The 15022-nt window shown below is 41.1% G+C and overlaps 1 protein-coding gene and 1 pseudogene across 9 annotated transcripts in view; one reads left to right on the top strand and one right to left on the bottom strand.

Annotated features, from left to right (window-relative positions):
* Positions 1-11217: 11217 nt before the first annotated feature.
* The window catches only part of RAD52 (RAD52 homolog, DNA repair protein), a 34409-nt gene continuing 30604 nt past the window's right edge, over positions 11218-15022 (top strand). For 2 of the 9 annotated variants that reach the window (XR_004621232.1, XM_034645184.1), the window contains exon 1: positions 11225-11408. The gene's annotated coding sequence lies outside the window, so the exon portion shown is untranslated. Of the gene's footprint in view, positions 11413-15022 lie in introns of all 9 variants that reach the window. The other 7 variants (XR_004621234.1, XR_004621237.1, XR_004621235.1 and 4 more) reach the window with 7 other exon arrangements.
* Positions 11574-15022, bottom strand: part of LOC109488578 — a 10204-nt pseudogene continuing 6755 nt past the window's right edge.

A 15022-nucleotide genomic window follows, 5' to 3' on the forward strand; every position in this document is an offset into this window, starting at 1 on the left:
AAATCAGGAAATTCACATCAATATAATTCTATTAGTTAGTTTACAGACATTATTCAAATTTTGACTATTGTCCCCACACTGCCATTTATAGAAAAAGGAAATTTGAAATCACAGATTTCGTTCAGTTTTCATTGTCTCCTTAGTCTTCAAGTCCTCAGTTTTCTCATCTTTCATTGTTAGGAGTATAGTCTAGATATTTTGTACAATATTCCTCCATCTGAGTTTTTCTATTTCATTTCCATTTTTTTGGATGTGGAAAATAAGACTCAAAGTTTGAAAGATGGACAGTAAATGGAGAGGGTGACTCAAATTTTGGTCTTTTGACTTCACTATAATTGTTCTATACCTCCAAAATAAATACCTATAATATAATTATAGGTATATATAATTCGCTTTTGGAGTTTTTAGAATAATCTGTCAAGACGGTGTTCAAACACCAGCTGCTTGACTGTTTGCCATTTACATTGAACCTTTGAATGGGGAGTGGGTAGTGATTTTCAGACTGCTCTGCAGAGAGGCTTCAAGGCAGAGCGGGCAAGACTTCACATTCCTACATCAATTTCATTAGGACAGAACCACTGCATTTTCTCTGTTGGTTATATCCACAATTTCGTATTTTCAGAAAGAAAACCTTTTCTAAGATTTTGAAAAATATTAAATCAGATGACCTTTAAGCTTATTTCAAGTAGTGCTGAATAGAAGAATGGAAGAATAGGTGAGAGAGGTAGAGGTAGAGACGTACACACGCAAGAGGAAGAAAAAGAAAAAAAAACCCAAATTACTAAAATTACTTCAGAAAAAGCAATTTCTAAAAATTCAGCAAACTTTAAAATAATATTCCTAACATGCTGCATTAGGCACAGTGTTTATCCTTCTACAGCCTAAGTTCTCATATCAGTTCAGACAGATACCAAATCCCAGTTCACATGCCACTTCCTCTGTGAAGTCTTCCGGCTGACTCTTTAGAAGTAACATCTTCATTCACCTCAAATTCCATTATCTGGACTTGTTATCATATACATTTTTAGACTGTGTTGTAGTAATTTCTGTATATGTTTATTTCTCTACTACATTGTAAGTTCCTTAAGAGTAGGTACTGTCATTCATTCTCTTTGTATTCTCTACAGTTCCTTGCATGGTATTTTGCACATAATGCTCAATAAATACTTGTTGCATGAATGCAATACAACTAGTCCCCCCATTATTTGGGAAAATAAAATGAAAATACTGTCATATGAAAGAGGCATTCAACTTGTTCTTTGCGGTCTCAAAGGATGAATCAAGAGGGCAGAAGTTTGATATAGCAGCACTTTCTTCCAATTGGAGTTGTCCAAAAATAGATTTGTTGACTCGTGAGGTGACGTTTCTTATCTTGCAGAGTTTCTACTAGCAGAAATAGGATGGTTATTGAAGGCGCATAGAAAGTAATCTTATTCAGCTCTAAAGTCTCTTAGTGGACAGAGCATTAACTCTGAAGCCAGACCACCTGAGTTCAAAGTTGGGCTGAGCCACTTACTACATGGGTGGTTTTTGGCAAACCACTAAATCTCCGTGCCCTAGTTTCTGTGTCTGTAAAATGGGAATAATTTCTTTGATTCTAAGATACAATTATTTTAACATTTCTGAAATCAGGGGGCTTATTACAATCGATGTCACCCAGATGGCAGTTGTGACTTAATTGTCGGTTCATATTGTTCATACTTGCAATGAGCTGTATGCAATCTTGTATTCTAAAATGTCTTTTGAAAAATTACAGTGTAGGGACACCTGGGTGGCTCAGTTGGTTAAGCGTCAGACTCTTGATTTTTGGCTCAGGTCATGGTCTCAGGGTCCTGGGATTGAGCTCTGCGACTGGCTCTGTGCCCAGCGTGGAGCCTGCTTGGGATTCTCTTCTTCTCCCTTAGATCCCCCCCTCCCACTCACGCATGCTCTCTCTCTCTCTCTCTAAAACGAAAAGAAAAGAAAAGAAAGTATAAATTGACATTGAAACTAAACATTTTTGTGTATGCAAAAAGGCAAAGAAACAGAGCAATAGGGTGTAAATTTCAGATTGGTGAACAAGTGTTTATCATTAATTGGTAGTTTTTTCTTTTCTTTCTTAATGGTAAGTCTTAAACTTGGCAACATCTTAGATCCAGTGAATCTGGTATCTCAATGGCTATCTCATGAAGGTATTATAAAGATTGTAAGATTAAACATGTTAAATCATGTAACTGCTTGGAACAGAGCTAGGTACAAAGTTAGCACCATGTAAGTTCTACTGTTATTATATTTTTATATAATAAGTCACCATTAATGTCAAGAGTTGCCCTCTCTAATCCAGCTTCTGATGGAGTGGCATAAACTGTAAAGTCATGGGGATTGCAACAGGAAGACTAGAGGTTTCTCCAAGGTGAAGACATAGTCTTGGAAATAAGGAGTTAACGCCATTAAAGTAGAGGAAAGCCTCGACTGAGTTAGTTCTAAGTTAGTTACTAAGTAAGTTCTTGGAGAGCCAGACTCTTTAAACTTTTCTCAATGAGATGGAACACAAATGAAGACTCCAAAGGAAAACAACAAGGTTGTGGTGGTAGCACTGGCCTTCTCTCTCTTTCACGCTCAACAGGCTCTGTGCGGACCCACGTTTCCATTCTGCCACTTCACTGTCTGCCAGGAGGTCTACCATTTTGAAGATAAACCACTTGTAAAAGACTCACTTCATTTTTTAAAAAGATTAATTTATTTATTTTAGAGAGTGAGCACAAGCCGGGGGGAGGGACAGGGGGAGAGGGAGAGAGAGAATCTCAAGCAGACACCCCACTGAGCTGGAAGCCGGACCCCTTGCACTGAGGCAGGGTAGTTCTGATCCCAGCTGGCTCCACCGTGAAACCACTTGTTTGGAAATTCAGCCTAAGGTGGGCTTTGTGGAAGGAACATTATTGAAAGAATGCAGGATGGAGATTTCCACATGACAACAGATAGTGTGAGCTCTCCAAGCCTCTTCTTTCCTTGTTAAGAAACAGGTAAGAGAATGTACGGTAAGTGAAGGGCTAATGAGTTGTACTCCTTTGGCCGAAACCCATACCCATGTGTGAAGTCTTTCCCAGTGTGCCAGCTGCTGCTTTTCAACGAACAATAGTTAGCCAGTTACCTATTTAAGTTTCACTGGTGTCACTCCAGGGGTTAGGTTCCCTTCTGCCATCACCTCGGGAGGGTCAAGCAATGGGGAAAGGGCCGTAGGAGCAGGGGAAGGAGTTGAGGGGCTGGAGAGATTCTGCCGTCTGTCTTACTTCAGGATACCAGTGGGCTACAGAAATGAAGACCAGTAAGCTCTGAAAATTTATTAGATTGTTGTTCTCTCTGCTCCACATTCCTCCTTTCTGGCTCTAGAAAGATTCAGTCCTCGCATAAAGATTCAGTTCTCCTTACACCGCGGTGACAACTCAGGGAGGAAAGATAGATTTTTAATATGCCTGGTTTAAGTGTGTGCTTGGAGACAGAGTGGCAGAAACAATCAGCAGTGCTGGAAGAGAGAAGAACGCACAACTCAGCGCAGAGTGCTCCAAGGTTCTGGAATAATGTCCTGTTGATGAGGTATGACCCAACCCGTCCTGTCTCTGCCTCAAAGAATTATGCTCAGGGGAGGGGTAAAAAAAAATTAAAATAAAAAGAATTATGCTCAGGATAAAGCAGAATTTTAAAATTCCAGGGGTGCCTGGGTGGCTCAGTCAGTTAGGCGTTTGCCTTTGACTTATGGTCTTGCAGTCGTGGGATCGAAACCTGCATTGGGCTCCCTGCCCAGCGGGGAGCCTGCTTCTCCCTCTCCCTCTCCCTCTGCCACTCCCCCTGTTTGTGCTCTCCCTCTCTCTCTGTCAAATAAATAAAAAAAACCAAAATAAAATAAATCTTTAAAAAAATCCTGGAGCATTTTAGAAGGCACTTGTTTGATAAACACCAAGTGTTTTAATGAATGAATGAATGAATGAATTTAAAGTAGGCTCTGTGCCCAACATGGGGCTTAAACTCACAACCCTGAGACCAAGAGTTGCATGCTCTATGGACTGAGCCAGCCAGGGCCCCAACAGCAGGTGGTTTTTTGTTTGTTTGTTTGTTTTTAAAGGTTTTATTTATTTATTTGATAGAGAGAGATCGCGAGCATGACCAGGGGAGCAGCAGGCAGAGGGAGAAGCAGGCTCCCTGCTGAGCAAGGAACCTGATGCAGGATTTGATCCCAGGACCCTGGGATCATGACCTGAGCTAAAGGCAGATGCTTAAGGACTGAGCCACCCAGGCGCCTCCCAGCAGGTGTTTTAACATGAATAATTTGATTGTGGTGAGACAACTTGAGGAAGTATCGCAATACGAATCTGCTTTTCAGTTGTGTAGGAGAGAAGGAAGGCATACACCAAGAAAAACAACGAATGGCTCGGCTGCCATTTAAGCAATATATTTTTTCTATTTGTTGGGGCTGGGGGAAACAGAAATGTGTAAGTTTATTTAAAAAAAAAAGATAAAATCACCTATATTCCCATGTCCAGAAAAATCTGTTGTTTCTTTTAGTCTTTTTAAGAAAATGAATACATATATAATACCTATGATCCAAAATTAGTATCACATTGCATTTGCAGTATTTTAACACTTTTTATTTGGAAATAATTCCAAACTTACAAAAAGTTGCAAAAATACAAAGAGTTTACAGAATACCTGTCTACCCTTTACCCAGATACGGCTTCTAGTTAACATTTTACTCCATCGACTTTGTCATTTGTTTTCTTGGTCGTCTGTCTGCATCTATAATCTATATCGATATAAAATGTAAGGGTAAGTCACATACATCACGGCTCTATCACCCCTGAATACTTCAGTGTGTATGTCCTAAGACTAAGGATTTTTCTCCTACATAACTACAACTGTCAGCTTTATAAATTTATAATATTACATTGATTTAAGAATTTTATCTAATCTACCATCCATATTCCACTGTTATCTACTGAGCCAAAAACGTCCTTTCTAACATTTCCCCCATCTAGCGCAGTCTAGGGTCAGGGATTACAGTTGGTTGTCAATCTCTTTAGCCTCCTTTTTTTCTAGGACATTTTCATAGCCTTTATCTTTTCTCACATTGACGTTTTGAAGAATGCAGTGCCTCATGCTCCGGCCCCTAACACACACCCTTTTTCTTGTAATTGACCGCTCCTCATTTTGTTTGTCTGATGTTGATTTGTGATTAGATTGAGGTCATGCATCTCTCTGGAACAGCACACGGGTGATACTGTGTCTCCTCAGTATATCACATCTGAAGATGTTCTGCTACCCTTTACTGGTAATGTTGATTTTGATCACCTAGTCAAGGTTTGCCCAATTTCTCCACTATACTCTTACTGTTTTTCTCCTCCTTTGCAACTTATAAGCTTATGGGGAGACAATTTCGGGTCATGCAAATATTCCATTCCTTATCAAAAGTTCCCCTGAGATTCAGCACCCTTCGGTGATGCTTCCCTGCTTCATCTTTACCAATGGTTGCCAAATGATAATTTTCCAACCCTGGCATTTCCTCCACACTTGCTAGTTAGCCTTTGCCATTCTGCTGAAACAAGAGACTTCCCTTTTATTATTATTTTTTAATTCAGAAGGACTCATTAATTATTCTCAGTTCAGTTTTTCCACATGTCAAAAAAGCCAGGTTATCTGTTATCACCATTCTCCCCTCCAGTACACATTCCATCTGGAGCTTGTCATTCTCCTCTCCACTCTGCACTGATAGGCCTCTGGCCTGCTGCATAGTTGCCTTCCTGAGATTTTTACTTCTTACCATCTCAGAACATTCATGGCCTTTCTTCTGTGTTGGATCCTGCTTTCTAAATCCTGTGCTTTCGTCTTTGTTCGTTTTGTTTTTGTTTTTGTTTTTGTTTTTGAAGTAGGCTCTGTCTCAGTGTGGGGATTGAACTCATGACCCAGAGATCAAGACCTGAGCTGAGACCAAGAGTCAGAAGCTCCATTGCCACCCAAGCATCCCCTCTTCCTAAGTTTCGTTTTACACTTTTTAAAAAGATTTTATTTATGTATTTGACAGAGAGAAATAGAGAGAGGGGACACAAGCAGAGGGAGTGGGAGAGGGAGAAGCAGGCTTTCCGCTGAGCAGAGAGCCTGATGTGGGGCTCGATCTCAGACCCCGGGATCATGACCTGAGCCGAAGGCAGACGCTTAACGACTGAGCCACCCAGGTGTCCCTTGTTTTATATTTTGATACATTCTCACCTTCTGAGAAAAGGTGCGCAACAAGTGAATTTTTTTCTGAGGACATGTCTATCCAAAAATATCTTTACTTTTACTCTCATTTTATTGATAGTTTGGGGAGTGATAGTTTTGGGTATTCTAGGTTGCAAATTGTTTTCCCTCAGAATTTTGAAGGCATTGCTTTAGGGTCTTTTAGCTTCTATTCCTGTGCTAGGGAAGCCCAAGGCCATTCTGTTTCCTGATTTTTTTGATGTAACCGGATACTTTGTATGTAATGACACTTCTTCCATATGTATTCATTTTGGATATTTTCATTTAAGATATTTCCTCCACCTCTAATGATCTAAAATTTCTCAGCGTAGCTTCTTTTTAATTAATCATACCAAGCTCTACCGTGGGTCCCTTCAATATGAAGACCTATGTCTTTCAGTTCAGAAAAGTTCTTTTGCGGTTTTTCTTTGTTAATTTCTTCCTGGTGTTCTGTTATTCTCTTTTCCATAATAGTTATTTGTCAGCTATTTGATTACCTTGACTGATACTTTAATTTTCTTATTTCTTGTTTCTTTTCTTTTTTTTAAGATTTTATTTATTTATTTGACAGAGAGAGAGGCAGCGAGAGAGGGAACACAAGCGGGGGGAGTGGGAGAGGGAGAAGCGGGCTTCGCGCTAAGCAGGGAGCCCGACGTGCGGCTTGATCCCAGAACGCTGGGATCATGACCTGAACCGAAGGCAGATGCTTAACGACTGAGCCACCCAGGCACCCCTATTCCTTGTTTCTTATCCATTGTTTTGATCAACTCTCTGGGAGATTTCCTTGACTTTATCTTCCAAACTTATCAGTGAGATGTTTACATTAGCTGTCATAGTTTTAATTTCCAAAAGCTTTTTTTAAAATGTATTTTTCTTTTTCTTAGAACACACTATTCCACTTATGAATAGAATACAATATCTTGTTATCTGAGAATATTATTTATTTTTTATTTGAAAAAATGTCTTTCCATCTGCCTTGTTTCTTGGTTTTACTTTTTCATTTTTTTTTTGATAGCTTTTTTTTTTTTTGAAGATTTTATTTATTTATTTGACAGAGAGAGAGACAGCCAGCGAGAGAGGGAACACAAGCAGGGGGAGTGGGAGAGGAAGAAGCAGGCTCATAGCGTAGGAGCCTGATGTGGGGCTCGATCCCATAACGCCGGGATCACGCCCTGAGCCGAAGGCAGACGCTTAACCGCTGTGCCACCCAGGCGCCCCTTTTTTGATAGCTTTTATGTCAAAGATATTCCTTGGATCCTTCACTGCCCTCACACTTAAGAATGAGCTTTTAATCAGTTCATTGGAGACTTTGAGGGTATGGAAGCTCTTTGATTTACTTCATTGTAGGCAAGCTTTTAAAACTTATTTTATTCTAATTAAAAAATGTTTAGGGGCGCCTGGGTGGGTCAGTCGGTCAAGCCTTCAGCTCAGGTCATGATCACAGGGTCCTGGGATCCGGCCCTGCGAGCCCTGAGTCAGTATCCCTGCTCATTGGGAAGACTGCTTTTCCCTCTCCTTCTGCTTGCCACTCCCCCTGCTTGTCCTCTCTTTATCTTTCTCTCTCAAATAAATAAATAAAATCTTTAAAAAAATGTTTAATTGTGGTAGAATACACATAATATAAAATTTACTAGCTTACCCATTTTTAAGTGTACAGCTCAGTAGTATTAAGTACATTCACATTGTTGTGCAACCAATCTCCAGAACTTTTTTCCTCTTGCAAAACTGATAATCAGTGTCCATTAAATAACAACTCTCCATTTCCCCCTTCCCCTGGCTCATGGTAACACTCTTATACTTTCATCTTTATGAATTTGACTACTTTAGGTATCTCACATAAGCAGAATTTTACAGTATTTGTCTTTTTGTGACAGGCTTAATTCACTTAGCATAATGTCCTTAAATTTCATCCATGTTGTTCCAGGTGTCAGAATTTATTTTCTTTTTATGGTTGATTCATATTCTATTGTAGGTATTTACCACATTTTGCTTATCCATTCATCTGTCAATGGACACTGGGGTTGCTTTCTCCTTTTGGCTATCATGCATAATGCTGTTATGAACATGGGTGTACAACAATTCTTTGAGTATATGCCTGGTAGGGGAATTGCTGGGTTATATGGTAATTCCATTTTTAATTTTTTGAAGAACCATTATATGGTTTTCCATAGTGTTTGCCCCATTTTACATTCCTACAAATAGGGCACAAGTGTTCCAATTTTTCTACACCCTCATCAACACTTGGTATTTTCTATTTTTAAAATTATTATTAGCCATCCTAATGGGTGTAGGCAAGCTGTTTTATGTGTATAGTTTTGGACCCTGCTTTTTCCACAGAAAATGATCTTGGGCATTTTTGCATGTCAATAGACATTTTTCTAAACATGATTTTTAATGACTGTATTATTGAACAGATCCCATAATATGGTATTTTAATTTGTTTCCAGTAATTTTTAAATTTTTAGGGTAGAAATCTTTGTGTACACCCCTGATATTTTCTTTAGTTGATAAGGTCCTGGAGGTTGAATTCCTGGGTCAGAGTATATATGTGTGTGTGTGTGTGTGTGTGTGTGTGTATGTGTATATATATATTTTTTAAGATTTTAAATCTCCCTCTGGACAAGCAGAGGGGAGAGGCAGAGGGAGAGAGAGAAGCAGACTCCCTGCTGAGCTGGGAGCCAGACACGGGGCTTGACCCAGGGATCCTGGATCATGACCCCAGCTGAAGACAGACACTGAACGGACTGAGCCACTCAGGAACCCCTGGAGCATATATATATATATATATATATTTTTTTAAGATTTTATTTATTTATTCGACAGAGATAGAGACAGCCAGCGAGAGAGGGAACACAAGCAGGGGGAGTGGGAGAGGAAGAAGCAGGCTCCTAGCGGAGGAGCCTGATGTGGGGCTCGATCCCGGAACGCCGGGATCACGCCCTGAGCTGAAGGCAGACGCTTAACCGCTGTGCCACCCAGGCGCCCCTATATTTTTAATATATATTTTCAGATTGCCTTCCTGAAAGGTTGCATCAGTTTATATTTCTACTAGCAGTATGAGAGTATCATCTACATTGAATATTATCAGACAATATTAATTAATTAATTATTTCAAAGAAAGCTTTAACTTATGACCTGGAGATCAAGAGCCCCAACGTTCCACCAAATGAGCGAGTCAGGCGTCCCTCACACAACATTATTTTAATGTATGATCATAAATACAAAGTCAGCAAGAATATACATCAACGGATAACAATGGTTAACTCTGAGAACAGGACTGGTTTTGATGTATGAGTGGTCAAATAAAATGTTGAATTTATTTTTATTGTTTGTATTTTTCAGTAAAAATGTAATCATGTATTATTTGTATAAAATATTTTAATTTCCTAATTTAAAACGGAAATGAGTGAAATGATACTTATTTTAATATGCATGATTTTTTTTAGTTTTATTAAAGTTAAACCTTTTCTCATATTTATTGTATTTACCCTTGTGTGAAATATCTAACTCATTTCATTTGCCTGTTATTCTTGTCAGAACTTTTTATACATAAGCTCTCTTTACCATTCATGATATTCCCCCTTTTTCTTGTTTACTTCTAAAGTTTATTTTGTTTTCAACTTCCAGAAGTTTAAAAAGTTTTATGTAGTTAGTTACATCTGTCCCTCTTTTACTTTATGACTTATGTCTCATTTTTATACTTAGAAAGTCCTTCTCCATTCTGAGGTCAGATACTCATCTGTGTATCTTTATATTATGTGTATCTTTGTGTTTAACATTTCACACTTGAATTCAATTGTAATTTATTTTAGTGTATGTTTTGATAAGGAATCTAACCCAAGGGGTTAACTAATCGTCCCAGCACCATTTTAAAAATAAACCATTCCTTTCTTGGTTGATTTGAAATGCCACCTTTACCAAATAAGTTGTTCATGCATTGGGTCTGATCCTAGGCTTTTTACTCAGCTTCCGATGGTGTTACTGGGAAGAGTGAGTAGTCATCCAGGAAATGACTTGGTCTGGGGTATTGCTGCTCAGATAATGAACCGTCTGGTTAAAAGGGGTGTATTGAAACAACCAATTTGGACACGTAAGAGAATTATTTTGTTGAAATTCTTAAGTACTTAAGACGGGGTTGTGATGACTAAACATTTTAATCTTGTTTTTGAACACTGCTAATAGGATGTGCAGTCATCACTCAGTTGCTAGGCACAGTTCCAAGGGCCATTCTAAAGAATTCCCTTCCTCCATGTCGCCACACTCTCATTTCCCTCCGGTCCCAGCTAATTTAAGAAGCCATCGGGTGATGAGTGTGTGTGTGCACGCGCGGCAGTGGCGGGAGAGGAAGGCTCGGTGAGCAAACATGTCCATACTGCCTCGGTTTACTATGCCTGCCTGGCGTGGAATCTATAAAAGACTCTGATGATATTATTTTTTTTTAAAGATTTTATTTATTTATTCTACAGAGATAGAGACAGCCAGCGAGAGAGGGAACACAAGCAGGGGGAGTGGGAGAGGAAGAAGCAGGCTCATAGTGGAGGAGCCTGATGCGGGGCTCGATCCCATAACGCCGGGATCACGCCCTGAGCCGAAGGCAGACGCCCAACCGCTGTGCCACCCAGGTGCCCCCGATGATATTCTTAAGAAGACTTAAGAGCATGTTTTTTTTCCCTTCAGTATCCCTCGCGTGCACGGACGGATTCTAAGTTCCTACCCCGCCCCATCGTCGCACGGTCCCTGGGGATTGGGTTTGTGCGGTCTCTCAGTAAGGCGGGGGCATGCCCCTCGTGAGCTCGCCGAGTCCGCCAGGGGGCAGCAGAGACCTGGGCGACCGCAAAAGTAGAGGGAGTATGGGGGAGATGGAGGCAGGGGAAGGCGACGTGGAGACACTGGCTTTGGCACGTCGAGGTCAGCGTCGCGCTGCCAGCTTGCTTTACGGCTTTCGGCCGATTGCCTTGCGGCTTTCCTCCCCTTCCCGACTTGATTTTCGGCTCCTCCTCCTGTCCTTCGCACCCGCCCCGGGCCCGCACTCGATATGGACCTTCTTCCCAGGGTTCTCTTGCAGGTCTTTCCCAGGTTCCTCTGCGCAGCTCTATCTAAACTCTCTTCCCCTTGCCTTTAGCCTAGACCGAGCTCCCTGCGTGCACCGCGCGCTGCCTGAGGCGCGTAAGTGGGGAGGGAGGGGGGAAGGCCCAGTTGGGGTGGTTCCGGCCCGGGCCTGTGGAGCGTGGGGTGGCGCAGAGATTCTGAGTAGATCGTTTGGGGCGGCCGTTGAGTTCGGCCTGCGGGCTCCAGCAGAGTGATCCTGAGTCCGGCACCTGTGCTAATTAGTACAGCAGGGGTTCAGGATCAGGGCTTACTAAGAGTTTGGTTAGGAGGGACAGGGGTACGGGAAACTTAGACCAACACCGGGAGACCCCACGACGGGCTGCAGGCGGCGTATCGTTAATTGTGGCTTTCCCGCGCACGGGCGCGAGACTTCCCAAACGCTGCTTGTTGACAGGAGTGAAGGGTGCTGAAGTTTGTGTCTGTAGCTAGGCGGAGTTGGGAGGAGTGGCGGCAGTTGGGAGGGAATTAGCCATTTCAAAGGAATTTGCTGCATATTTAGCGTTCATAGGTTTTTTTTTTAATTGATATACAATTCATACACGATTAAATTCATCCATTTAAACACTTCGGTGGGTTTAGTATATTCACAAGGTTTTGCAACCATCACCATTATCTAGTACCGTAACATTTTTATCACCCCGAAAAGAAACCCACAGCTCGTTAGCATGCACTTCTCATTTGTCCCTATCCGCCACCCTACTAATCTACTTTTGTCTCTGAATTTGCCAATTCTAGATATTTCACATAAGAGGAATCCTGCAGTTTTTGTGTGTTGGGTTTATTTCACCTAGGATAACGTTTTCAAGTTTCATGCATGCTGTAGCATTGTCAGTACTTCTTTTTATGGCTGAATAATAAAAATAATCCATTGTAGGGGTATACCACATTTTGTTTCTTCATAAGTTGATGAGCATTTGGGTTGTTTCTACTTTGGACTTCCTAGGCCTTTGAAGAGGAAAGACCTCTTTCCTCCACAGAACTCACAGTCTGAGGCACATTTTTATACGAAATTCTCATAAGCCAGCATTTAACCCTGCGACTGGCTCAGGTATTTTAGTGGCCTCTGGTCTGTTATCTTTTAGGGAAAGTTGTCTTTTTAAAGTCCTCTCTTAGACCATTAATTGTAGCCGTAACTAGCAGAGAAACATTTGTGTTGCTGTGTGGTGGGTGCCATGACCTGTTACCTTGTGATACGAACTGGGTGTAGCTGGAGGTGAGTGTATGAGAAGTAGCTGCTACAGCTGTGGGAGAGAGGTTTTATCTCAAAACCAAACATAAAAAACCTGTAGTTGATCCTCATTATTCATGGAACTTGTATTTGGGAATGTACCTACTCAAATTTCTTTGTAACCCCTAAATCAACACTCCTGGTGCTTTGAGGTATATTTAGTGTCACATTTTTCTAATTTTTGTACTTTTTGTTAGTGATTTCGCAGTTTGGAATGGCCTCCAAGCATATTGCTGAAGTGCTGTCTAGCATTACAAGTGCAAGAAGGCTGTGCTGTCTCTTACAGAGAAAAGAAAGCTTCTTTTAGATAAGCATTGTTCAAGTATGAGTTATATGTTGCTGGGTGTGAGGTTGGTGTTAATGAGTTTATATAGTGAGTGAGGTATCTTTCAGTAGAAACACACATAAAACAAGATTATGTATTGACTAATTTAAGAACGTGTTGTGACCAGAGGCTCACAAGAACCTAACCCTGTGTTTAATGGGTCAGTATTTGATAATTCAGTGTTCATGGTGATTTTATAGAACAACCATGAATGAGAATTGACTGTATACCCAATGTAACTATTCACGGGCAGAAAGACTAGTGTGGATATTCTTCGATCTCTGTAACTCAAGGCATTCATTTTTAATACCATACTGGCAGTTTTAAAGTGAAAACAAGCTAACATAAAAATAAAATGCTCTTTATACTAGTGCTGGGTCAGGACTATGTTAAGTGCTGGAGATTCGGTAATTAGTATATGGCCCTTCTGTTCTTGAACAGCTGAGTGTGGATTAGAGTGTAATATGTGCTTTCATTTATGTCTAAATTGCTAGGGAACATAGGATTGATTCTATTTAGAGTGTAACCTGCATAAGTCTTCAAAGAGGAGATGACATTTGAAGTTTCATAAAATGTTATAGCAGCATGTACATACATGAAAATAAAAGAAAAAAACTTGATCTCCAATCCTGCTGTTCTTGATCCTTGCAATCGGATTCTCGCCCGTCCCTGAATTCTGTCAGTTCTGCCCCCCTGTAATACATATCCAGAGTCCATTCTTTCTCCACGCAGCCATGATCTTCCTTTATCATTTTCTCTCTGGACTGTTGTAACACACTCCTAACTGATACCTCCTTCAATTATTCACTGTTGACAAAAAGCCTTCTGACACCCGAATATAATCTCATCATTCTCAGCTTAAAATTTCCATTGCTCTCCCAAGATTTATAAACTAATGTTTCAAGCCTTTGAAAGTGGCTGATATTACCCTTCATGATCATGCCCTGCCTATCCTGTCTTTTTTTTGTTGTTGTTTTTTAAAGATTTTATTTACTTATTTGACAGAGTGCAAGCAGGGGGAGCGGGAGAGGGAGAAGCAGGCTCGCCACTGAGCAGAGAGCCCAGTGCTGGGCTGGATCCCAGCACCCTGGGATCATGACCTGAGCTGAGGCAGACACTTACCCAACTGAGCCACCCAGGTGCCCCGTCCTGTTTTTAATAAAGAGTAGAAAAGGTCAGATAAAAGGAAAATTTCCGTATGTAACATGCTTCCTTCCCTCTTACACCTTCCTCCCTCTCTCTGCTTATAATTAGAAATGCTTTTAGGTGAGAAGGAAGTGGATAAGAATAAAAACATTTTTACAAACCTTGTTGACCTTCTTAGTATCTCTTGAATTCATCCATTTCTTGCTCATAGCCCCTGCCCTGCTTCAAGCTCTTTCCCTTTCCATTGCACAACTCTTTTTTTTTTTTTTGAGAGGGTGGTGGAGGGGCAAGGGAGAGGGAGAGAGAATCTTTTTTTTTTTTTTTAAAGATTTTATTATTTATTCGACAGAGATAGAGACAGCCAGCGAGAGAGGGAACACACGCAGGGGGAGAGGGAGAGGAAGAAGCAGGCTCATAGCAGAGGAGCCTGACGTGGGGCTCGATCCCATAACGCCAGGATCACGCCCTGAGCTGAAGGCAGACGCTTAACCGCTGTGCCACCCAGGTGCCCCGGGAGAGAGAATCTTGAGCAAGCTCCATGCCCAGTGCAGACCCCAGTGTGGAACCCAAAAGGGGGTTCAATCTCATGACCCTGAGATCATGGCCTGAACCCAAATCAGGAGTCAAACTTAACTGACTGAGCCACCTAGGTGCCTCTATCTGACAAATCTTTTCCTGGTCATATGATTTTATTTCTCTGAGAAAATACCTATCAGAAGAATTCTTGGGTCATATGGCATATGCATGTTTAATTTCTAAAGAAATTATCAGTTTTATTTCCAAAATTATAAAACATAAGGCTTCTAGAAGAAAATATGAAAGAATATCTTCATGACCTGTGGGTGTGCAGAGGTTTCTTAGGCAAGACTTAGAAAACAATACCCGGGGGCGCCTGGATGGCATAGCAGTTAAGCGTCTGCCTTCGGCTCAGGGCGTGATCCCAGCGTTATGGGATCGAGCCCCACATC

Source organism: Ailuropoda melanoleuca, chromosome 16 (genome assembly GCF_002007445.2).
Source record: "Ailuropoda melanoleuca isolate Jingjing chromosome 16, ASM200744v2, whole genome shotgun sequence".
Lineage (NCBI taxonomy): Eukaryota > Metazoa > Chordata > Mammalia > Carnivora > Ursidae > Ailuropoda > Ailuropoda melanoleuca.